The sequence below is a fragment of the Ranitomeya imitator genome, chromosome 2 (genome assembly GCF_032444005.1).
Source record: "Ranitomeya imitator isolate aRanImi1 chromosome 2, aRanImi1.pri, whole genome shotgun sequence".
Taxonomy (NCBI): Eukaryota; Metazoa; Chordata; class Amphibia; order Anura; family Dendrobatidae; genus Ranitomeya; species Ranitomeya imitator.
Window position 1 is genome coordinate 149,617,676 of NC_091283.1, and position 25,018 is coordinate 149,642,693.

Sequence of the window (25,018 nt, forward strand, 5' to 3'; positions counted from 1 at the left end):
GAAATTATCGGCCAGTAAGCTTAACCTCTACTGTGGGTAAAATCCTGGAGGGAATTCTAAGGGATGCTATACTGGAGTATCTGAAGAGGAATAACCTCATGACCCAGTATCAGCACGGGTTTACTAGGGACCGTTCATGTCAGACTAATTTGATCAGTTTCTATGAAGTGGTAAGTTCCGGATTGGACCAAGGGAACCCAGTGGATGTAGTGTATATGGACTTTTCAAAAGCTTTTGATACGGTGCCACACAAAAGGTTGATACATAAAATGAGAATAATGGGGATAGGGGAAAATATGTGCAAGTGGGTTAAGAGCTGGCTCAGGGATAGGAAACAAAGGGTGGTTATTAATGGAACACACTCGGACTGGGTAGCGGTTAGCAGTGGGGTACCACAGGGGTCAGTATTGGGTCCTCTTCTTTTTAACAAATTTATTAATGACCTTGTAGGGGGCATTCAGAGTAGAATTTCAATATTTGCAGATGACACTAAACTCTGCAGGGTAATCAATACAGAGGAGGACAATTTTATATTACAGGATGATTTATGTAAACTAGAAGCTTGGGCTGATAAATGGCAAATGAGCTTTAATGGGGATAAATGTAAGGTCATACACTTGGGTAGAAGTAATAAGATGTATAATTATGTGCTTAATTCTAAAACTCTGGGCAAAACCGTCAATGAAAAAGGCCTGGGTGTATGGGTGGATGACAAACTCATAATCAGTGGCCAGTGTCAGGCAGCTGCTACAAAGACAAATAAAATAATGGGATGCATTAAAAGAGGCATAGATGCTCATGAGGAGAACATAATTTTACCTCTATACAAGTCACTAGTTCGACCACACTTAGAATACTGTGCACAGTTCTGGTCTCCGGTGTATAAGAAAGACATAGCTGAACTAGAGCGGGTGCAGAGAAGAGCGACCAAGGTTATTAGAGGACTGGGGGGTCTGCAATACCAAGATAGGTTATTACACTTGGGGCTATTTAGTTTGGAAAAACAAAGACTAAGGGGTGATCTTATTTTAATGTATAAATATATGAGGGGACAGTACAAAGACCTTTCTGATGATCTTTTTAATCATAGACCTGAAACAGGGACAAGGGGGCATCCTCTGCGTTTGGAGGAAAAAAGGTTTAAGCATAATAACAGACGTGGATTCTTTACTGTAAGAGCAGTGAGACTATGGAACTCTCTGCCGTATGATGTTGTAATGAGTGATTCATTACTTAAATTTAAGAGGGGACTGGATACCTTTCTGGAAAAGTATAATGTTACAGGGTATATACACTAGATTCCTTGATAGGGCGTTGATCCAGGGAACTAGTCTGATTGCCGTATGTGGAGTCGGGAAGGAATTTTTTTCCCCAATGTGGAGCTTACTCTTTGCCACATGGTTTTTTTTTGCCTTCCTCTGGATCAACATGTTAGGGCATGGTAGGTTAGGCTATGGGTTGAACTAGATGGACTTATAGTCTTCCTTCAACCTTAATAACTATGTAACTATGTAAGTATGACCCCATGGCAGCGGGCATATTGCTTGGGAGTAATGGTGGACCCGCACACGGAGATGGTAATGTCAGGCAAAGGTAGGTTAATAGAGGGAGAAAACACGAGGAGTTCAGTTTTTGACAGGTTCAGTTTCAGATAGAGGGAGGACATGATGTTAGTGACAGCGGTAAGACAATCACTGGTGTTTTCAGGATGCTGCAGATTTCATTATGGGTTTTGTGGGAGACGGGAACCTGTTCCAAATAAAGGGCAAAGCTCAGACAAGGACCGTGGAAACCAAGCTCTACTGACCGGTAGACCGCACTCTGGAGCAGAGCGGTATCATCCAGGTTTTGGTAACGTTAAGATTATTTACAGAAATATTTTTTTCTGCTTTGTTAAAGCCGAATTACAGGTGCACATTGCTGTAGTTTTGCAACATTCGATTTTCTGATGTGCAGATGAAACATAGAAAGACAAAAAAAACACTCTGAAGTTTTTTTATTCCCTCCTGAACTATGAGATGTAGAGCACCCCGGCATATTCACATACACAACTGCTGTGTTCTCACTTCCCCAAGGTAAAATGAGTTCTGCGCAGCGACTATTGTGACATATCCTGTGATACAAAGTGTAGCTGCCAAGTACAGTTCTCGGACCGGAGTGCACACTGGTGTTAAAAGGTGACTCCACCCGTAATATGTAGTAGAGAAAAGGTAAGGCTGACAGCACTCGCTCAAAAGGGCGCTCGTTCCTAGTCCAGGGAACCAACCTGGATATTCCGAATAGTCCAAAAGAAGATGAACAGCGCTCCAACCGGGTGTCGTAGTATCAAATAAATCTTTATTAATCCATGAAGACGCAACGTTTCGACCAGTATCCTGGTCTTTTTCAAGCTTGAAACAGAGGGAAGCTTTGCACTTCCCTCTGTTACAAGCATTAACTAGCCAATGACTTCTCCTCATTCCTTGCTATCTAGTAATCTGACAAATTACACCACCCCCAAGAAATGGCTGATAACAGAGAACAAGCTCTACAGAGAATATATTACACTAGTATGAAATCAGAGGTGGTCTCAGATATATGAGGGCCCCTGTGCAGGACAGAATATGGGCCCTTGGCAGTGGACGCGGCTGGTTGTACTGATGTTATGTCTGCCCTGATTATAATCAAACATTATATATAAAGGCTTAAGCACATCTTTTCGCTTCTCTCACGACCCCTGACAGGAGGAAAGTGTCCGTCATGTCGGGGAAAAGGTCGTAGTCGGAGACTGGGTGAAGGAGGAAATGCAACATGAAAGACTATGGGAAATCAGTGCTGATACAGCGAAGACTGGGAGAAAACGACAGAATCTCTAAGGACTGGACTGGAGGTCGTAGAGAATTTAGTCACATGTTAAAATGGTGAATTCTAATCACTGGCCATGGAGGGAAGGACGCAGGGGCCCCAGCATAACCCCATTACCCACTGGGCCATTATTACCGTATATATGGTAACAAACACATACTACAAGATTCCTGTGATTCTGGAGTATTAGGTCTCGTGAAACAGGAATCATGATAGTTGGGAAAATGACAATCCTGGGTTGTATCCATTCAGCTATTCCGGCAGTTTTACTACCACATTCAGATTTGGATGCTGGACAGTTGTATTACTGAGGTATAATGGAGCACAGGACACCTCAAAGATCTGATGCATATAGGCGATATGTGAAAGGATCGTCACCCAGCTTTCCCAAAGATCTGATGCATATATAGGCGATATGTGAAAGGATCGTCACCCAGCTTTCCCAAAGATCTGATGCATATAGGCGATATGTGAAAGGATCGTCACCCAGCTTTCCCAAAGATCTGATGCATATAGGCGATATGTGAAAGGATCGTCACCCAGCTTTCCCAAAGATCTGATGCATATAGGCGATATGTGAAAGGATCGTCACCCAGCTTTCCCAAAGATCTGATGCATATAGGCGATATGTGAAAGGATCGTCACCCAGCTTTCCCAAAGATCTGATGCATATAGGCGATATGTGAAAGGATCATCACCCAGCTTTCCCAAAGATCTGATGCATATAGGCGATATGTGAAAGGATCGTCACCCAGCTTTCCCAAAGATCTGATGCATATAGGCGATATGTGAAAGGATCGTCACCCAGCTTTCCCAAAGATCTGATGCATATAGGCGATATGTGAAAGGATCATCACCCAGCTTTCCCAAAGATCTGATGCATATAGGCGATATGTGAAAGGATCATCACCCAGCTTTCCCAAAGATCCAAACGCCATCAGCAGTAATCTCTGTGATATTACAGGAGGGGAGATGCATTTGTCAGATGACCAGATTTTTCAGGGCAGCAGGATAGGAGGCTCTATGAGACCTACATGGGGCAGCCATCCTTTGTGTGAGGGTCCGGGTAGCTCTATGGGACTGCTCCGGGGTCGGGGTGGGGTCTCTTCCTGATTCCCAGGACCTGCAGACTGCTGTCTTTTCATGACACTGGCTGATATATTTATGAGCGGACTTTATAGAGGAAGCGGACTCTACAAGTGGGATCCCAGACTGAAAGATAAATACATTTTTTTTTCTTTTGCATTTACACAGGAAAAAGCAACAATTCTCTGGGAGGACGGGGTTAATCTTCAAAGATGGCGCACACCCCCCTCCTCTAGAAGTCTGCAGCCACAATTGAGCAGGAAATAAACAAGAAGTCTGTTTGTTTCAACTCATAAATGAAAAATACAAGGATTTCCTACATTTCTGCAGCCATCCCCTCACCTCCTGCTTGTCCTCAGAGGTTCCCAGGCCTCCAGGATCCCAGGCCTGACATACCTGAGGGCAGGTGAGGAGGCCACGACCGCCGGGAACAGCTACCATGTGCATACGGTACATTGCGTATCTATATGGTCAGCAGGATGAACCGTCACATTTATCATCTCTGTATTTCAGAATATTATTACTATTTCCATTTATTATAATTATAGTGGGATGCTATGCGAGTTAGTAAAGTTAGGGGTAGTGGGGTTATAAGCTGGGGCTCGTGTGACCTCACATCTGAGGATTGTCATCATTGTAAGAATGTGACACAAGTCACAACGAAAAGGAAAATACTAAAACCCTATGTGTCATATTTGTCTACAGGTCCTTCTCAAAAAATTAGCATATAGTGTTAAATTTCATTATTTACCATAATGTAATGATTACAATTAAACTTTCATATATTACAGATTCATTATCCACCAACTGAAATTTGTCAGGTCTTTTATTGTTTTAATACTGATGATTTTGGCATACAACTCCTGATAACCCAAAAAACCTGTCTCAATAAATTAGCATATCAAGAAAAGGTTCTCTAAACGACCTATTACCCTAATCTTCTGAATCAACTAATTAACTCTAAACACATGCAAAAGATACCTGAGGCTTTTATAAACTCCCTGCCTGGTTCATTACTCAAAACCCCCATCATGGGCAGGGCCGCCATCAGGGCATTACAGCCATTACTGCTGTATGGGGCCCGGTCAGCAGCAGTACACAGAGGGGCCCGCAGATCCGGGGCCCCACTGTTGTGCTTCTACTGATCGGGCCCCATCTTGCAGTAAAATACTGTGCACTGCGGCGCACACGTCGGCGCTGGGGCGCAGGAGCCTTCTTGGAGCTGTGCACGGCCGTCTCACCTAGTCGGCTGCGCAGCTCCTGCTCGGCTGTGGCTAGAATGTATGGGCTCCCTGCAGGTCCTGACTACAGCTCATACATTCTAGCCGTCTCAGTAGTGAATGTGCTAGAATGTAGGGGCTCCTGTCAGGTCCTCTCAGCAGCCCATACATTCTAGCTGCTGCTTCACTGCTGGAAACACTAGACGCCCCGGGAACGACTGAGGTAAGTATAAAAAACATTTTTGTTTTTTTAATAGGTGAGGTGAGGTGGGGGGGAGTGAGACTGCAGATGATGGGGTGTGTTTTAGGGAGTACTGTACATGATGAAATAATAGGGGGCTGCAAATGATAAAGTGTATTTGAGGGGGTACTACACATGAAATGATTGGGGCTGCAAATGAAGTGAAGGGGGGATAGGGGACTGCAAATGATGATGTGGGGGTGATGGGGACTGCAAATGATGTGGGGGGACTGCAAATGATGTGGGGGGACTGCAAATGATGATGTGGGGGTGATGGGAACTGCAAATGATGTGGGGGTGATGGGGACTGCAAATGATGTGGGGGTGATGGGGACTGCAAATGATGTTGGGGGACTGCAAATGATGTGGGGGTGATGGGGACTGCAAATGATGTGGGGGTTATGGGGACTGCAAATGATGATGTGGGGGGGATGGGGACTGCAAATGATGTTGGGGGACTGCAAATGATGATGTGGGGTGATGGGGACTGCAAATGATGTGGGGGTGATGGAGACTGCAAATGATGTGGGGGTGATGGGAACTGCAAATGATGTGGGGGTGATGGAGACTGCAAATGATGTGGGGGTGATGGAGACTGCAAATGATGATGTGGGGGTGATGGGGACTGCAAATGATGTTGGGGGACTGCAAATGATGATGTGGGGGTGATGGGGACTGCAAATGATGTTGGGGGACTGCAAATGATGATGTGGGGGTGATGGGGACTGCAAATGATGATGTGGGGGTGATGGCAACTGCAAATGATGTGGGGGGACTGCAAATGATGATGTGGGGGTGATGGGGACTGCAAATGATGTGGGGGTGATGGGAACTGCAAATGATGTGGGGGTGATGGAGACTGCAAATGATGTGGGGGTGATGGAGACTGCAAATGATGATGTGGGGGTGATGGGGACTGCAAATGATGTTGGGGGACTGCAAATGATGATGTGGGGGTGATGGGGACTGCAAATGATGTTGGGGGACTGCAAACGATGTGGGGGTGATGGGGACTGCAGATGATGATGGGGGGTGATGGGGACTGCAAATGATGTGGGGGGACTGCAAATGATGATGTGGGGGTGATGGGGACTGCAAATGATGTGGGGGTGATGGGGACTGCAAATGATGATGTGGGAGATGGGGACTGCAAATGATGTGGGGGTGATGGGAATTGCAAATGATGTGGGGGGGATGGGGATAGGTAATGATGTGGGAGTGATAGGGACTGCAGATGATGAAGTGTGTTTGAGGGGGTTCTGCACATGATGAAATGATAGGGGGCTGCAAATGATGAAGTAAGGGGGACTGCAGATGAAGTGACGGGGGGGATAGGGGACTAAATGATGATAGGGGACTAAATGATGAAGTGGGGGTGATGGGGACTGCACATGAAGTGAGTGTGAGGGACGTGGACAGCAATTGAATTGAACTTGGGGGTGGGAAGAGCAAATGATGTATTGAAGGTGGGGAGAGCAAATAATGAATTTTGAGGGTGGGGAAGATCAATTGATAATGAATAGAGGGTGGGAGAGAGAGAAGACGTGGCAATGAATTGAGGCAGAAGGGGCATGTAACTATAATGAATTGGGGTAAGGGTTAGAGCGGGAGGTACATAGTGGGTTCGTTGAGGATAAAGTAACTGGTAATAAATTGGAAGAATACAGGTGCTAATTAATTTATATATTAAATGAGGAAAGTGGCTATATACAGATAGTGGGGGCACAGTGGCGGATTATAATTTATATTTGGAATGGTGGGTTGCATAATAACCAATTATATATTAATGGTGGGTGAACGTCTGTAGTCAGATGTGTAGTGTAGAAGAAAGGGAAAAAATGGGGAATGTGCTCTGGAAGCGGTGCTCTAGATAACTGTGTTATTTTATGCAGATGAGACGAGTCCTGGCAGAAAGAAGTGATAGCGGTCTGCGCTGGATTTAAAAGAAACGCAAAGATGAAGGACTTTAGCTAGAGACGTCACTGGTGAGTATGTTACCTGTACACTGACACCATACACTGTATACTGTATACAGTGCTCCTGTGTATAATGTCACTGGTGATCACTATACTATCTGTACACTATACACTATATACAGAGCTCCTTTGTATAATGTCACTAGTGATTGCTGTATTACATGTACACTGTACCCTATATACAGAGCTCCTGTGTATAATGTCACTAGTGATCACTATATTATCTGTACACTATACACTATATACAGAGCTCCTGTGTATAATGTCACTAGTGATCGCTGTATTACATGTACACTATACACTATATACAGAGCTCTTGTGTATAATGTCACTAGTGATCGCTGTATTACATGTACACTGACACTATATGAAGAGCTCCTGTGTATAATGGCATCGGCGACCACTGTATTACCTGTACACACACTGCATACTAAGTACAGATCTCCTGTGTATAATGGCACTTATGGTGATAGTATTTTTTTTTTATTAATGATCAGTATTGTACTATTCAGTCACAATGTGGTGGTAATATGTTGTCCGGCCATGGTGTAGCGGTATTTGTTCCTTGTATGTGCTATTATTCGGTCACTGTGTGGTGGTAATATGTGGTCTGTTCATGTTGTGTTGGTATTTGTTCCTTGTATGTAGTTGGTCACCATGTGATGGTAATATGTGGTCTGGACATGCTGCGGTGGTATTTGTCCCTTGTATGTGATATTGTTCAGTCACTGTGGTGGTAATATGTGGTCTGCACATGGTGTGGCGGTATTTGTTCCTTGTAGATAGTATTATAGGTCACTATGTGGTGATAATATGGTGTCTGGTCATGGTGTTGTGGTATTTGTCCCTTGTATGTGGTATTATTGGTCAATTGAAAAATAAATAAAAATACACCTAAATTGTATTGCATATTTTAACAAATGTTTAATAGATTAGAGTAGAGTAGGGCTCGGCCAAGAGAGTCTACCTTGTTGTCGTCTCAAATTTAAAAAAACCTTTTGGCCAAAACAAAAGCTGCTGGCTATGTGTTTGATCTGGTAATGGGAACTGTTAATGTGTGATTTGTGAGAAGTGGAGTTTTGGCAAGAGACAGCGGTGGGGCTGTTGACAGTTCGAGGGGTGGAGGCGGGGCTGGGGTGGAGCCTGGGCGGAGTCTTAAGGGGCCCTGAAAATTTTGCCAGTATGGGGCCCTGAAATTCCTAGTAGCAGCCCTGATCATGGGTAAGACTAGCGACCTGACAGATGTCAAGAAGGCCATCATTGACACCCTCAAGCAAGAGGGTAAGACCCAGAAAGAAATTTCTCAACAAATAGGCTGTTCCCAGAGTGCTGTATCAAGGCACCTCAATGGTAAGTCTGTTGGAAGGAAACAATGTGGCAGAAAACGCTGTACAACGAGAAGAGGAGACCGGACCCTGAGGAAGATTGTGGAGAAGGACCGATTCCAGACCTTGGGGAACCTGAGGAAGCAGTGGACTGAGTCTGGTGTGGAAACATCCAGAGCCACCGTGCACAGGCGTGTGCAGGAAATGGGCTACAGGTGCCGCATTCCTCAGGTAAAGCCACTTTTGAACCATAAACAGCGGCAGAGGCGCCTGACCTGGGCTACAGAGAAGCATATTTTGCATGTCATTCGGAAATCAAGGTGCCAGAGTCTGGAGGAAGACTGGGGAGAAGGAAATGCCAAAATGCCTGAAGTCCAGTGTCAAGTACCCACAGTCAGTGATGGTGTGGGGTGCCATGTCAGCTGCTGGTGTTGGTCCACTGTGTTTCATCAAGGGCAGGGTCAATGCAGCTAGCTATCAGGAGATTTTGGAGCACTTCATGCTTCCATCGGCTGAAATGCTTTATGGAGATGAAGATTTCATTTTTCAGCACGACCTGGCACCTGCTCACAGTGCCAAAACCACTGGTAAATGGTTTACTGACCATGGTATTACTGTGCTCAATTGGCCTGCCAACTCTCCTGACCTGAACCCCATAGAGAATCTGTGGGATATTGTGAAGAGAAAGTTGAGAGACGCAAGACCCAACACTCTGGATGAGCTTAAGGCCGCTATTGAAGCATCCTGGGCCTCCATAACATCTCAGCAGTGTCACAGGCTGATTGCCTCCATGCCACGCCGCATTGAAGCAGTCATTTCTGCCAAAGGATTCCCGACCAAGTATTGAGTGCATAACTGAACATTATTATTTGATGGTTTTTTTGTTTGTTATTAAAAAACACTTTTATTTGATTGGATGGGTGAAATATGCTAATTTATTGAGACAGGTTTTTTGGGTTATCAGGAGTTGTATGCCAAAATCATCAGTATTAAAACAATAAAAGACCTGACAAATTTCAGTTGGTGGATAATGAATCTATAATATATGAAAGTTTAATTGTAATCATTACATTATGGTAAATAATGAAATTTAACACTATATGCTAATTTTTTGAGAAGGACCTATGCCTATGGTAGATTTTACCTATGCCTATGGTAGATTTTTTTAGTCATATTTGTCTATACCTATGGTAGATTTTTTACAGTGTACGGGAAATCAGCGATTCCACAAAATTAATGAATGTTTCGTGGAAAAAAATCGCAACATTTGCACAAGTTTTGCGGATTACATTGAAATGATTGGAAACCATATGTAAGCTTTTTTTCACGTTTATCGCGTTTTTATAGCAAAAAAAAGCGAAAAATACTGAACGTGTGCACATAGCCTTACAACTCCCTTCTCTGTGTACCTGAACTGAGAGAGGGAGGGGGATGTTTTGAGTGAGATAATATTAAGGCTAGGTTCTCATTTCATTTTCGGGTGAGCGCTTAAAGACAGCGTTGCACGGCGAAATTAACGCCGTCCAACGCGTCCATTAGCGCTCCCATTGCTAGCAATGTTAAAGCGCATTGCTAGTGCGTGCCATTTTCGGCACGCGCTAGCGATGTGCCGTTCTTTTGTGGCGCGCCTCGGACGCTGCTTCCAGCGTCCGAGGCGTGCCCGAGGTCTGTTCCCCGCTCTCGCAGATCGGGGATCTGCACTAGTGGGGACATTTAACGCGACCCCTAAAAAGACATTGCGTTAGCGCAATCCGCTAGCGCTTAGCGCTAAACGGATTGCCCTAACGCAATGAGAACCTAGGCTAATATTGTCTACCTTGAGATAGTTTAGAAACCCTCCTCTCACACATCCAGTACCCTAGCAACCACAGAATGCAGAGTAAGGGGACATGCTAGCTGGGGCATATCTTAAGGTACCGTCACACTCAGCAACTTTGCAACGAGAACGACAACGATCCGTGACGTTGCAGCGTCCTGGAAAGCGATCTCGTTGTGTTTGACATGCAGCAGTGATCATGATCCATCGCTGGTCGGAGCAGAAAGGACAGAACTTTATTTGGTCGCTAGATCGGTGTGTATCGTCATGTTTGACATCAAAAGCAACGACGCCAGCAATGTTTTTACATGGAGCGAGAACAATAAGTGAGTCGCCGTTACGTCACTGGATCGCTCCTGCATCGTTGTGTTTGACGTCTCTCCAGCGACCTAAACAGCGACGCTCCAGCGATCGGCTCGTTGTCTATATCGCTGCAGCGTCGCTAAGTGTGACGGTACCTTACTGAAGTCAAGCTGCAACACCAGGCTCTCACATCATCACTTTGGTAAGTATTACGAATAACGGTTTTAAGCTCCGTTTTTTAATAATGGGCAATATACTACGTGGCTGGGCAATATACTACGTGGCTGGGCAATATACTACGTGGCTGGGCAATATACTACGTGGACATGCATATTCTAGAATAACTGATGCGTTAGAATCGGGCCACCATCTATATATATATACCCCTATTCTATGTGTACACATTTATTCTACCTATTCTACTGGAACCTGTCAGTGTGATTTTACTGTACACTGCACTGAATTGCCGGCTTTTCTCTCTAACACCGCTGCGTATTTCTCACAAGTCACACTGCTGGTCCGTGTGTAATCCGTATTTTTCTGGCCCCCATAGACTTTCATTGGCGTATTTTTTGCGCAATACGCTGACAAACGCAGCATGCTGCGATTTTCTACGGCCGTAGAAAGCCGTATAATACTGATCAGTTAAATACGGCTGATAGGAGCTGGGCCATAGAGAAGCATTGTACCGTATGCAATCCGTATTTTCTGCACCTCTCATACGTCCGTAAAACACGTTAGTTGCCGGCCTAAGGCAAAAATTTTCTATAAAGATCTACTTAGGGATTCACTGTTTATTTGAAATGTAAAGTTATTATATAGGAATGTATGAATTAACATTGTTGAAAACATACGGTAATTACATTTTTAAGCTCTGTTTTTCTTGCTGGAAAAAGTTCATATTAATGACAAACTTATTTTCAAAGTTGCATCAAGATCTTCTTAGGGATTCAGTGTTTATTTCAAATGTAAAGTTACTATATAGAAATGTATGGGTTTGCCTTGTTGAAAACGCAATTAAAGTTTAACCTCCGCTAATTTATTTTTAAATAGAGTGAAGTGGAAAGGAAAAATAGATTCAAAAAATTCAACTTTAGAAAAAAAAACTACCATAGGCATAGGTATGGCAGAATATGGCGCATAAAGACTGAATCCCTAAAAAGATCCTAATGAAACTTGGAAGATAACGTTGTTGTACTAATATGAACTAATTCCAATAAAAAAAACGGAGCTCAATAACCGTTATTCCGTTTCCAACCATGATAACACACTGTAGGCATAGGTATGGCAGAATATGGCGCATAAAGACTGAATCCCTAAAAAGAACCTAATGAAACTTGGAAGATAACGTTGTTGTACTAATATGAACATATTCCAATAAAAAAAACGGAGCTCAAAACCGTTTTTCCGTTTCCAACCGTGATAACACACTAGGCATAGGTATAGCAGAATATGGCGCATAAAGACTGAATCCCTAAAGAGATCCTAATGAAACTTGGAAGATAATGTTGTTGTACTAATATGAACTAATTCCAATAAAAAAAACGGAGCTTAAAACCGTTATTCCGTTTCCAACCGTGATAACACTGTAGGCATAGGTATGGCAGAAAATGGCGCATAACGACTGAATCCCTAAAAAGATCCTAATGAAACTTGGAAGATAACGTTGTTGTACTAATATGAACATATTCCAATAAAAAAAACTGAGCTCAAAACCGTTTTTCCGATTCCAACCATGATAACACTGTAGGCATAGGTATGGCAGAAAATGGCACATAACGACTGAATCCCTAAAAAGATCTTAATGAAACTTGGAAGATAACGTTGTTGTACTAATATGAACTAATTCCAATAAAAAAAACGGAGCTCAAAACCGTTTTTCCGTTTCCAACCATGATAACACTGTAGGCATAGGTATGGCAGAAAATGGCGCATAACGACTGAATCCCTAAAAAGATCCTAACGAAACTTGGAAGATAACGTTGTTGTACTAATATGAACATATTCCAATAAAAAAAATGGAGCTCAAAACCGTTATTCCGTTTCCAAAAAATTTGACCCCTACATTCATGTATTGCAACTTTATGTCAAATAAATACATATGTAAATAAATTGGTTACTCTGCTTCAAATGGAGTGAAGTGGAAAGGAAAACTAAATTAAGAAAATGTAACGGTAAAAAAAAATCTAAAATAGGCAGAGGTGTAGATGAATACGACTAAAATATCTACCATAGGCATAGGTAAATTTGCCACATAGGGTTTTAGTATGCACCCAACGAAAATTCCAAACCAGCTTGATTTTTGGTCGTAGGTTACCTGTGACATCGCCTGCACAGGCCCCAGTGTACGTCACACGGATGTGGTACCAATGCCTGTGATTTCGCATTAATCCTCTCTGTAAAATCGTCCGTTAGCATACAAGTCGTAGACAAACCGCGCACATTTTTGGTCACATGACTAGTAAACGTTTGCTGTCGAACACCCAAAATCGCCGCTGCATAACCTAAGACTTAGGTCGGGGTCACAGGAGCGCAGATTCTCTCATGCGAGAGAATTGGATCGATTATGCTAATGTAACTTGGATCTAAATCTGTCAGTTTGACACAAGTGTCATATGTGATCCAATTCTCTCACACGAGAGACTCATATCACAGGTGAGTAGAAGACTGGGAACTTCATGTCTCTATCTTCTCCATTGTCTGAGTCCACAGACACCTATAGACTTGTATGGGTGCGTATGATCTGAATTCTGGATCCACTCACCGCATGCTATGATTTATTTTCTCATGCCGAATCGGCATAAAAAAACAAAATGGCTCCTCAGCACTGCCTATAGTATAACAATAGTCCAAGTACTATCCGATAAAACATCAGTTATCACTCAGCCGTGATATACGCTCCTGTGAGCGAGCCTTTAGGCTAAATTCACAGGTCCGTGTAATACGATGCATGAAGCACGGACTCACCGGGGGTCTCCCGAACTGCCTCCTGAGACCCCCAACCAATCCATGCATCATAGTTTATATACAGACGTCTGGATGAGGTCTTAGGCTTGGAATATTATGGCTAGTACAGTTAACCTTAGTAGGGGTTGCAAACTTAATATTAGTAGGGTTATCGAAGTAAGGTAAAATTAGGACTCGCTGATTAAGTTACTCAGATTAGAAGATTTTGGCCTCATTCAGACGTCAGTGAATTGTACACAAAAATTGAACTGATTTCCATTATTAATCAGCGTTTGGTCTGTGTCAGTTCTTACCATCAGTGTTTCATTAGAGATTTTCTTATATGCAAAAAAAAAAATTGCAAATCTTCTGCCTAAGACAATAATAAAATCGGACAGTACACAGATGGCGTTCAAGTGATATCTGTGATTTTCACAGACCTATAGACTTGTATGGGTGATATTAATTTGTGACTCAGAAAAAAAATTGTTGACATCTCCGGTACCATTTTTTTTTCAGGTACCGGAAACATGAGGACGTGTGAAACCGGCCTTAGGATAAGTAAATTAGGCTACTCTCACACTAGCGTCGGAATTCGGCCCGTCGCATTGCGTCGGGCCGAGATTCCGACGCTAGCGTTGTTAGCACCGCACAACGGGTGCAGCGGATGCATTCTCCGGCGCATCCGCTGCCCCATTGTGAGGTGCGGGGAGGTGGGGGCGGAGTTCCGGCAGCGCATGCGCGGTCGGAAAAAGCGGTCCGTCTGGAGCAAAAAACGTTACATTTAACGTTTTTTGCTCCCGGCGGTCCGCCACAACATGGCGCAACCGTCGCACGACGGTTGCGACGTGTGTCAATACGTCGCAATGCGTCGGTAATGTTACGCTATGGGGCAAAAACGCATCCTGCAAACAACTTTGCAGGATGCGTTTTTTCCCCTAAACAACGCATTGCGACGTATTAAAAAAAAACGCTAGTGTGAAAGTACCCTTAGGGTTAGGTCTAGCACACATGGTTAGCAAGGCTAGGGTTTGTAACTATGAGAGTTAAAGTGGAGTTAGTGCTAGTATGTTAGGGTGAGTGGAATAATGGTTAATAAATGTAGGGTTAGTGTTAGTAGGTGGTAAAGTTAAGTTAGATTAACACAATCGTATAATTAGCCGTATATTATGACCCGTGTTAGGGCCATAATGCTCAGCCTGACTGCAGGGTCTCCAGATCTGAACTGTGTCATACATTTCTGTGATCCGCAGTCAGGCCGAGAAATGCAGCCATAACATGAATCGTAAACATGGTTACTATACGGTCATGTGAATCGTATCTAACCTTAGAAATGGGAAATGAGGGCTGGCCTAGTAGACTTGGGATTAGTTGAGTAAAGGCTTATTCCCATCCGTAGAAGTTATAACGGATCTATAAGATAATCTAATCTTTGGTGGTATGGCCTGAATATAATGGTTGCCGGCCATGGATACGATTGCTCCATTCATTATCTGTGGGACTGCAAGAAATAGCTTAGTAAAGTGCTCTGCTTTTTCCAGCAGTCCCATAGAAAATGAATGAAACTGCTGGCATTTCTAGCACCCAGATCCCACATCAGCAAGTTATCTCCTATCCTGTGGATGGGTAATAATATGTAAAGATGGGAATGACTCTCTAAATGGACCAGTAAATTAAGGTTAGGACTAGTAGGAATAGTCTTTGTGACCATTATTGTGCATCATCTTATCATTCTGTTCTTTTTACACGGTTTTATTGGAATCCACACTTCAGATCTTCTTCAAGAACGTTTCTTTAGATTTCTTATTTTACAAGCCTATTCCATACTCTGCAGACTGAGAGCTCTGCACGGAGGAGCTGACAGTCCAATTTCTAAATCGGTGATAAACTATGTAAATTCATGTTTTTCCCAGTGGTTCTCAGAACATGAATGTGTCAGATTCACAGGAATGTGTGTGAATAACAAAAAAAACATCTGACAGCACTGACAATTTACCTGGAGGGCAAAATAGCCGGAGGGCGGCTGAGACAACCAGACTGACACTGGCTGAAATATGTGCTGAGAAATAATAGTGAAGATGCACAATTTCACACGAAACATTAAGGGCAATATCGTTTATTATCCAAGACTGTCATTTTTCATTTATGTCTTCATTGTCATATGATATAAACCCCTAGTTCACGTATGTGTTACTCTTTACCATTCTCCTGGCATTCTATTCATGGGTCCATTGCGGATAGAGGACCCCTGTAGTGCATGTAATAGCTCCACTGTAATGACTGTATGATCATATCCTCTGATACCCCTTTATGATGTTGCAAGTATTCTGGACCCTTCACACATACACACACACACACGCACACACACACGCACACACGCTAAACACTATAAACAACTAGAGGCCAGAATTTGGCAGCATCAGTCACAGGATGACAATTATCACTATCATTATGTCATGACTCTGTTGTTTGGGGTCCTGGGAGCAGGGGCTCCTTTCTTGTCCCTACCCTAATGCTAGGGGCACCCTATCTTGCCCTGTTCCCCGGATTACTTCTGATGGTGAAGACGCCGGGGCCACGTACCTTGTCTTAGCTCGCCAATCTGCCCTCAGTCTGTACTCATCCCCCACACAGGTAGGATGGGAGTAGTAGTGTACCATAATACACCTACCAGACTAATAAGATAATACTAACAGGGATAATGAAAAATAAAAATCATGCAAATATACTCACACAAACAACAGAGGAATGCACTGAGGAATGGGGGATGGGGTTAAACCAAAGTAGGAGAAGGAGGGGAATTATGACACACCCAAAACAATCACAGATAAATCCACCAAATGCCTTCTCAAATAACAATAACCAACAACCTCCAGTCATGCAGCAAAGCTAACTCTGACAATAAGTGCTAGCAAAGGGCTCATATAAGAGATATATAGGTGATGGAAGTGGCTAACAGTGAACAGATGAGCCTTAATGCAGGAAATCTTCCAGGAGCTCTCAACTGAGCAGATTAAAGTGAAGTGATTCTAATCAGTGCAGGAAAAGTCAGATGTTGCGATCTTTTTCCTCCTATCTGTAAAAGTAAACCTGTGACAGAACCGGGTTTATCAGGGTGTGCCACATGAAAAAACTGGATCAACTCGCCCACATGGACATCAGATCTGGTACCCACATTCTCTCTTCAGGACCATATCCCTTCCAGTGTACCAGATACTCAAGTGACTGACAAACTAAGTGAGAATCAACAATCTTAGCCATCTGAAAATCCAAATTTCCATCCACAATGAACGAAGATAGCAGTAGTGGTGATGCTAACGAGGACTCAACACATGTTTAAGTAGAGATCGATGAAACATATTATGGATCCTAAAAGTGGGCGTTAAAGCAAGGCGGAATGCTATGGGATTGACGTTCGTCAGGTATTCCAGAAGAATGATTCCTATTACAAGAGCTGAACTGAGGATATAATCCATATGCCCCAAAAAATGTGGACTTACCAGTAGACTCATGATAACGATTATTTAATTCAGCTAAACATAAGTAGGTAACCCAATCCTCCTGATTCTTAGACACAAAACACCTAAGCTAAGTTTCAAAATTCTGCTTCACTCATTTAGTTTGCCCAGTAGACTGCGGGTAAATGTTGAAGAGAATGACAGATGGATCCCCAAACGAGTGTAAAAAGCCATCTAAAACGTGGAAATAAATTGCACCCCACAATCAGAAACAATATCAGTAGGGATCCCATGAAATTTTACAATCTAACTGATCAAAATTTGCGCCAAGGTCTAGGCGTAAGGTAAAGCGTGTAGCGCAATAAAATGTGACATTTTACTGAATCTGTCCCCAACCACCACCAAAATTACAGTACAGTATTACTAGCAGATACGGGTAGATCAGTGATCAAATCAACCGATAAATGAGTCCAAGGTCTATTGGGAATCGCCAATGGTTTGGAGAGACCCAGAAGGACGAGTATGAAAGGTTTTAGAATGCGCACAGACAATGCATACATACTCCTAGACATCCTGATATACCATTGACCACAAAAGACGCCGAGTAAGAAGATCTATGGTTCCTTTATTACCGGGATGCCTGGCCAAGACCGAATCATGATGTTCACACAGTTTACCTAACGGACAGGCAGTAGGGGCATCCACCTGAGCCTCAACAGCCTTTTTCTCAAGATTGGAGCATATAGACGCAATAACCACCCCTTTTTGTAGTATAGGAAACAGTTCACAATTATCTTCACCCCCAGGAAAACGAGCTAAGGCATGCACGTTATTGCTCTTGTTCCCGGCCTATATGTAACAAAAAAGTTAAACCTGGTGAAGAATAATGTCCATCTTGCCTGTCCAGGCATTAGACATTTCTCAGACTCTAGATATACCAGATTTTTATGATCCATGATCACCATAACCAGATGAACTGCCCACTCCAGAAAATGAGACCACTCTTTAAAGGCCCACTTGATTGCCAAGAGTTCCCTGTTACCAATGTCATAATTTCTTTCAGCAGATGACTTTTTTTTTTAGAGAAGTATGCACATGGATGCCATTTACCAGGAGACGCATCCTGCAACAATACAGTCCCCACCCCCACTTCAGACACGTCAACTTCTACAATAAATGGCTAAGTGACGTCAGGCTGTATGAGAATCTGCGCCGATGCAAAACACTCTTTCAAGGTATCGAATGCCTACCTAGCTGAACTGTACCACTTGGAAAAGTCTGTCGCTTTCCTGGTCATATTCGTCAGAGATTTGGCCACTACCGAAAACATTTTTTTATGAACTTATGGCAGTAGTGGGTGAAACCCAAAAACATTCAAATCCTCAGGACGATCCCAATCCAGTACCGCCTGGACTTTTGCTGGATCCATGTGAAAACCGGTGGACAATGAAACATATCCTAGGGATCTCCTCAACCGAGAACATACATTTCTCTGGTTTGACAAATAATTTATTGTCTCTGAGTATCTGTAAGAGCTGCCTGACATGTAGGACTCAAGGTCAGGTGATTCAATTAATATGTCATCAAGATAGATTGCAACAAATCTACCTACCAGGTGACTAAAGATGTAATTTACCAAGTGCTTACAGACGGTGGGAGCATTAGTCAAGCCGAATGGAATCACAAGGTTTTCGGTATCCCTCAGGCGTATTGAATGCTGTTTTTAACTCATCCCCCTCTTTAATACGAATGAGATTATACGCCCCCCTAAGATTCAGTTTAGAAAACGATTTTGATCCTACAATCTGATTAAAGAGATCCAGGATGAGAGGGAGCAGATACGGATCCCGGACCATAATCTGATTGAGTTCACGGAAATCTAGACCTCTCTGGACTAGAGACATTGTATAATTTGCTTGGCCCCAGGGACAAGATTAATGATGCAGTCATAAGGACAATTGGGAGGAAGATCTTAGCATCCCTGCTCCGAAAACACATCCCCAAAGTCAGAAAGGTATTTAGGCACAGAATGGGTATCCACCCTTGTGAGCTGGGTGCCCAATCTGTGTCCTTGACAATACTCACTCGACGTTACCACCTCCCGAGTCTGCCAATCTACCACAGGGTTGTGCAGAGTGAGCCAAGGTAGTCCAAGAACTACAAGAGAGGACAGACCATCTAGCACAGACCTGGGCAAGATGTGGCCCGCGGGCCGCATCCGGCCCGCCTGACGATTTTAAACGGCCCGCCGGCGGCGGCACCGCTTGGCCAGCCGCCAGAGTCAGTGCAGCTGCTGCGTGTCGCTATGCCAGGTTCCCCTTCCCTTCAGCCACTCCAGCGCCTGCGCCTGTGCGCCCTGCATTGAAACATTGAGAGGCGCTGACCGCCGCTGGCACTTCCGCATCAGGGAAGCGCCAGCAGCGGGTGACGTCACTGAGTGTGACACAGGCTGCTGCGCTGCTCCTTCATCCGTTCGCGCCGGACGCCGGTGTTTTGTGCGACTGTACTGTGGCAACTTGTGGGGTCGGACGGTGCCGGTGGTCGGTGGTAAGTGCTCCATACCGCGGCCGCGGGGACCGGGTAGTGGAGCTGCCTGGCGGCTGCCTGCCTGCCTGTATGCATGATGGGGGGGAAAGGAGGGGGAGGGAGCAGCGGCCAGCCCTGGGGGGGATGCGGATGGGGGCAGAACAAACCGGACATTATGGGGCTGTGGGGCACAATTATCAGGAGTCAGGACAGTATGATGGGGGCACAAGTGACAAATCAGGACAGTATGGGCCCCATACTATCCTGATTTGTCACTTGTGCCCCCATACTGTCCTGATTTGTCACTATGGGGGCACAAGTGACAAATAAGGACAGTATGGGGGCACAAGTGACAAATCAGGACAGTATGGGCCCCAATACTACAGTATTGGGTAAAAATGAGTTAATTATATTAGTCCGGCCCTCTAAAACCATCCAAATTTCTCATGCGGCCCCATGGCAAAATTAATTGCCCACCCCTGGTCTAGCACATAACAGTCAAGGAGTGTATGGCCCATCCTTGTAGATGTAATCCTCAAACAACTTGAGTAAAATACCCCTGTCTCAAGGGTGCGGAGTCTATGGTGATTATGGGTATTGGTCTGAACAGTGTACGGGTATACAAGAAAAGTACAAAAAATGAAAAATATTTTTTTATGATAGCACAAGTCACATTGCCCTACAGTATAGCAGCATAATAGACACATGGACAATAAGGGAGGTATAGTTACTTAAGAATGGTAAATGGGGACCCACCACACCTGATGTGCATTTTGCTTGGAAATGCTTAAGGCCCCTTCACATTAAGCGACGCTGCAGCGATACCGACAACGATCCGGATCGCTGCAGCGTCGCTGTTTGGTCGCTGGAGAGCTGTCACACAGACCGCTCTCCAGCGACCAACGATGCCGGTAACCAGGGTAAACATCGGGTAACTAAGCGCAGGGCCGCGCTTAGTAACCCGATGTTTACCCTGGTTACCTTCCTAAAAGTAAAAAAAACAAACAGTACAAACTTACCTAACGCTGTCTGTCCTCCAGCGCTGTGCTCTGCACTCCTCCTGTACTGTCTGTGTGAGCAAAGCGGCCGGAAAGCAGAGCGGTGACGTCACCGCTCTGGTTTCCGGCTGACCGACGCTCACAGCCAGTACAGGAGGAGTGCAGAGCACAGCGCTGGAGGACAGACAGCGGTAGGTAAGTATGTAGTGTTTGTTTTTTTTACTTTTAGGATGGTAACCAGGGTAAACATCGGGTTACTAAGCGCGGCCCTGCGCTTAGTTACCCGATGTTTACCCTGGTTACCAGTGGAGACATCGCTGGATCGGTGTCACATACGCCGATCCAGCGATGTCCACGGGAGATCCAGCGACGAAATAAAGTTCTGGACTTTCTTCAGCGACCAACGATCTCCCAGCAGGGGCCTGATCGTTGGTCGCTGTCACACATAACGATTTTATTAACGATATCGTTGCTACGTCACAAAAAGCAACGATATCGTTAACAATATCGTTATGTGTGAAGGTACCTTTAGTCCAGGGGTCAGCGTCACTGGATGAAGCATTTCCAAGCAAAACACGCATCAGGTGTGGTGGGTCCCGGTTTACCATTACCTAGTCATGTTTCAAAATATGTTGGATTTTCTGTCCCTCACTTGCCATAGTCTTCAAAGTAAATCCTGTGACTGCAACTTACATTCGACGTTGGCAAAATTACAGCTAAAAAAATAGTCACCTGACAGTATACTGCACAAGTGTTTTTGTAGGGCAAGTTTTCTGAGAACTGCTGTCTCATGATGTGTTTTGGGGCAGGAGGAAGCATTTGTTGTTCACTGCTTTAAAAGCTGCTTTTTACCCTTAACGTGCTGCTCATAATGAGACTAATAGGGAGCACATGGGCCTAGAGTGGCCCCTGCGTGGCCATGCTTTGTCACATACTGCATCCTGCTAATGTCTGTCACTGTATTTTAATTCCCCTCCTGCCTGTATTATTCTGGGCAGGCCTACTGAATGCTCATTATTAGCTATTTATGGGGTCTGGTCTCATGGAATCCACATTACATTCCTGGCCACAATGCAGGTTATAAATCTTTATATGCTCTGCCTTAATTATACATTGGTCGGTGCTCGGCCTGAGCTGTCCCAGGACACAGAAAAGTATTTTTTTTTCTTATTCATTCTCAGTCAATTAAACCCATAAATTATTGGGTTTCCACACCAAAGTCTGTGCTGAATGTCTAGCAGCAGGTCCTATGGTGGTCTTTGTGTTTCACCATGAAAAGAAGAGATATCTCCCAGGGCAGCAGATGGTCACTGGGTGGTCATGTGACCATACAGTGCTGACCGACTGGACATCATGGGGAATAAATGATTTGTGTGTCCTCGGGAGGATCCTGGTATCCCGGATACAGTCACAAATATGTCCCCATTTATACCCCATAACTGTCTAAGCGCTACTGACATTTCCAGCTGCAGTGCGATTAACCCCGGTGGACACACACCAATAATTATGCTCTGCAAAAGAAAACCAAGCCAACAACATGGATCTCTAGTAATGTAAATCTAATTGATAAATTAAAATGTGAAGTGTATGCAAAGTGCGCCATACAGGCTTAGAAATTAGGCAGTGGCGTCCATAGGCAAGAAGTCATACTTGGCTGTTCAGAGTCAGAACTTGAAGCCACCAGGCTCTAAAATAAAATCTTCAACAGTGACCATACACATTAAGATCAGCTGAACGTGGAGGAGAACAGACGAGTTTGGAAAGGACAAAGCATTCTGGAGGGGACAAAACAGTCAGAAGGGGGGGATAAAGGAGTCCAAAGAAGATAGGTCTGGACTTTAACTATGCCACTCCAAAACATTTACACGTTTCCTCACTTGAGTGTTTCTTTTGCAGTATGCTTTGGGTCATTGTCTTGTTGGAAGGTGAATCTCCGTCCCAGTCTGAAATCACTGACAAACAGGTTTTGCTCAAGAATATCCCTGTATTTTGCACAATCCATCTTCTTCCATTTTGCCTGTCCCTGCTGCCAAAAACATCTTCACAGCATGATGCTGCCACCACCATGTTTCACCATGAGGATGGTGTTCTTGGTGTGATGAGCTGTGTTGGTTTGGTGCCAGACATAGCATTTACCTTGATGGCCAGAGAGTTAAATTTCGGTCTCATCTGACCACAGCCCCTTCCTCCATACATTTGGGGAGTCTCCAACATGTCTTTTGGCAAACTCAAAAGGAGCCTTAAAAATTGTGTGTCTGAGTAAAGGCTTTTTTTCTGCCCGATCTTCCATAAAAGCCACCTCTATGGAGTGTACAGCTTATTGTGGTCTTATGGACAGATACTCCAGTCTCTGCTTGGGCACTCTGCAGCTCCTTCAGCATTACCTTTGTTCCCAGGGGATCATCAGAGATTGGAATATTTTATGTTATAATCCAACCCTGACTTGTACTTCTCAACAACGTTGTCCCAGACTTATTTGGAGATCTCCTTGGTCTTGATGGTGTTTGGTTAGTGGCGCCTTTTGTTAATTGTGTCGCAGCCTCTGTGGCCTTTCATAAAAGATGTGTATATACTGACAGACATGTAACATTTAGATTGCAGCACACACAAATCGGGTTACCAAAATATTTAAACACAGGTTGTAATGTGACAAAATAGGTAAAAAAAAAAACCAAAGGGGGTGAATACTTTTGAAAACCGCTGTATAATATGATGATTGCAATGTATTAATAGGATAAAAATTTGGATGGGAGTGCTTCTTTAATGAGTTGTAGCAATGAACACATGCAAAACTCTTCTCATCTAAAAGTATAACAACGCCGTGATAAGCAAAAAACAATCTGACACATGTTTGTTAAGGGGGGAGACCAACAAACATTTATACTCTATATATGTCACTGGAAATCAGTAACCACATCTCCATACAGCAAATACATGAGGATACAAAACTAATAGGGGTTAGTAGGGTTGAGCGAAACGGGTCGAACATTTTCAAAAGTCGCCGACTTTTGGCTAAGTCGGGGTTTCATGAAACCCGATCCGACCCCTGTGCGGGGTCGGCCATGCGGTACGCGACTTTCGCGCCAAAGTCGCGTTTCAATGACGCGAAAAGCGCCATTTCTCAGCCAATGAAGGTAAACGCAGAGTGTGGGCAGCGTGATGACATAGGTCCTGGTCCCCACCATCTTAGAGAAGGGCATTGCAGTGATTGGCTTGCTGTCTGCGACGTCACAGGGGCTATAAAGAGGCGTTCCCGCCGACCGCCATCTTACTGCTGCTGATCTGAGCTTAGGGAGAGGTTGCTGCCGCTTTGTCAGAAGCAGGGATAGCGTTAGGCAGGGTCCATTAACCACAAAACCGCTTGTGCTGCAGCGATTTGCACTGTCCAACACCACCCTCGGTGTGCAGGGACAGTGGAAGTTTTTTTTTTTTTTTTTTCCCCTCAGCGCTGTAGCTCATTGGGCTGCCCTAGAAGGCTCCCTGATAGCTGCATTGCTGTGTGTACGCCGCTGTGCAAACCAACTGCTTTTTTCAAAGCACAAATCCTCTTGTTCCTTCCTTTCTGCACAGCTATCTTTTTTGTTTGTCCACACTTTTTATTTCATTTGTGCATCAGTCCACTCCTTATTGCTGCCTGCCATACCTGGCTGAGATTACTGCAGGCAGGGAGATAGTAGCTGCCTGCCATACCTGGCTGAGATTACTGCAGGCAGGGAGATAGTAATTGTAGGACATTCCCTGTGTTTTTTTTTTTTTTTTTTTTGGTGGGAGATTAAGATTGGCAATTTGGCATTTCTGCTAGAGTGCCATCCCTGTGTGTGCCATCTCTCTCACATAGTGGGCCATAGAAAGCCTTTTCATTTTTCTGTATTTTTTTTTGTGGGGTGTATAAATTCTCCCTGATAAAAATACAGTGGGAGATTAATATTGGCCTTTGGGCTTGTGTGCCAGTCCTGAGTGTGCCATCTCTCTCACAAATAGTGGGCCATAGAAAGCCTATTTTATTTTTTTTGGGGTTTTATAAATTCTCCCTGAAAAAAAGGGAGATTAATATTGGCCTCTGGGCTTGTGTGCCAGTCCTGAGCGTGCCATCTGTGCCAGCCCTGAGCGTGCCATCTCTCTCACAAATAGTGGGCCATAGAAAGCCTATTTAATTTTTTTTTTGGTTTTATAAATTCTCCCTGAAAAAAAGGGAGATTAATATTGGCCTCTGGGCTTGTGTGCCAGTTGTGAGCGTGCCATCTGTGCCAGTCCTGAGCGTGCCATCTCTCTCACAAAT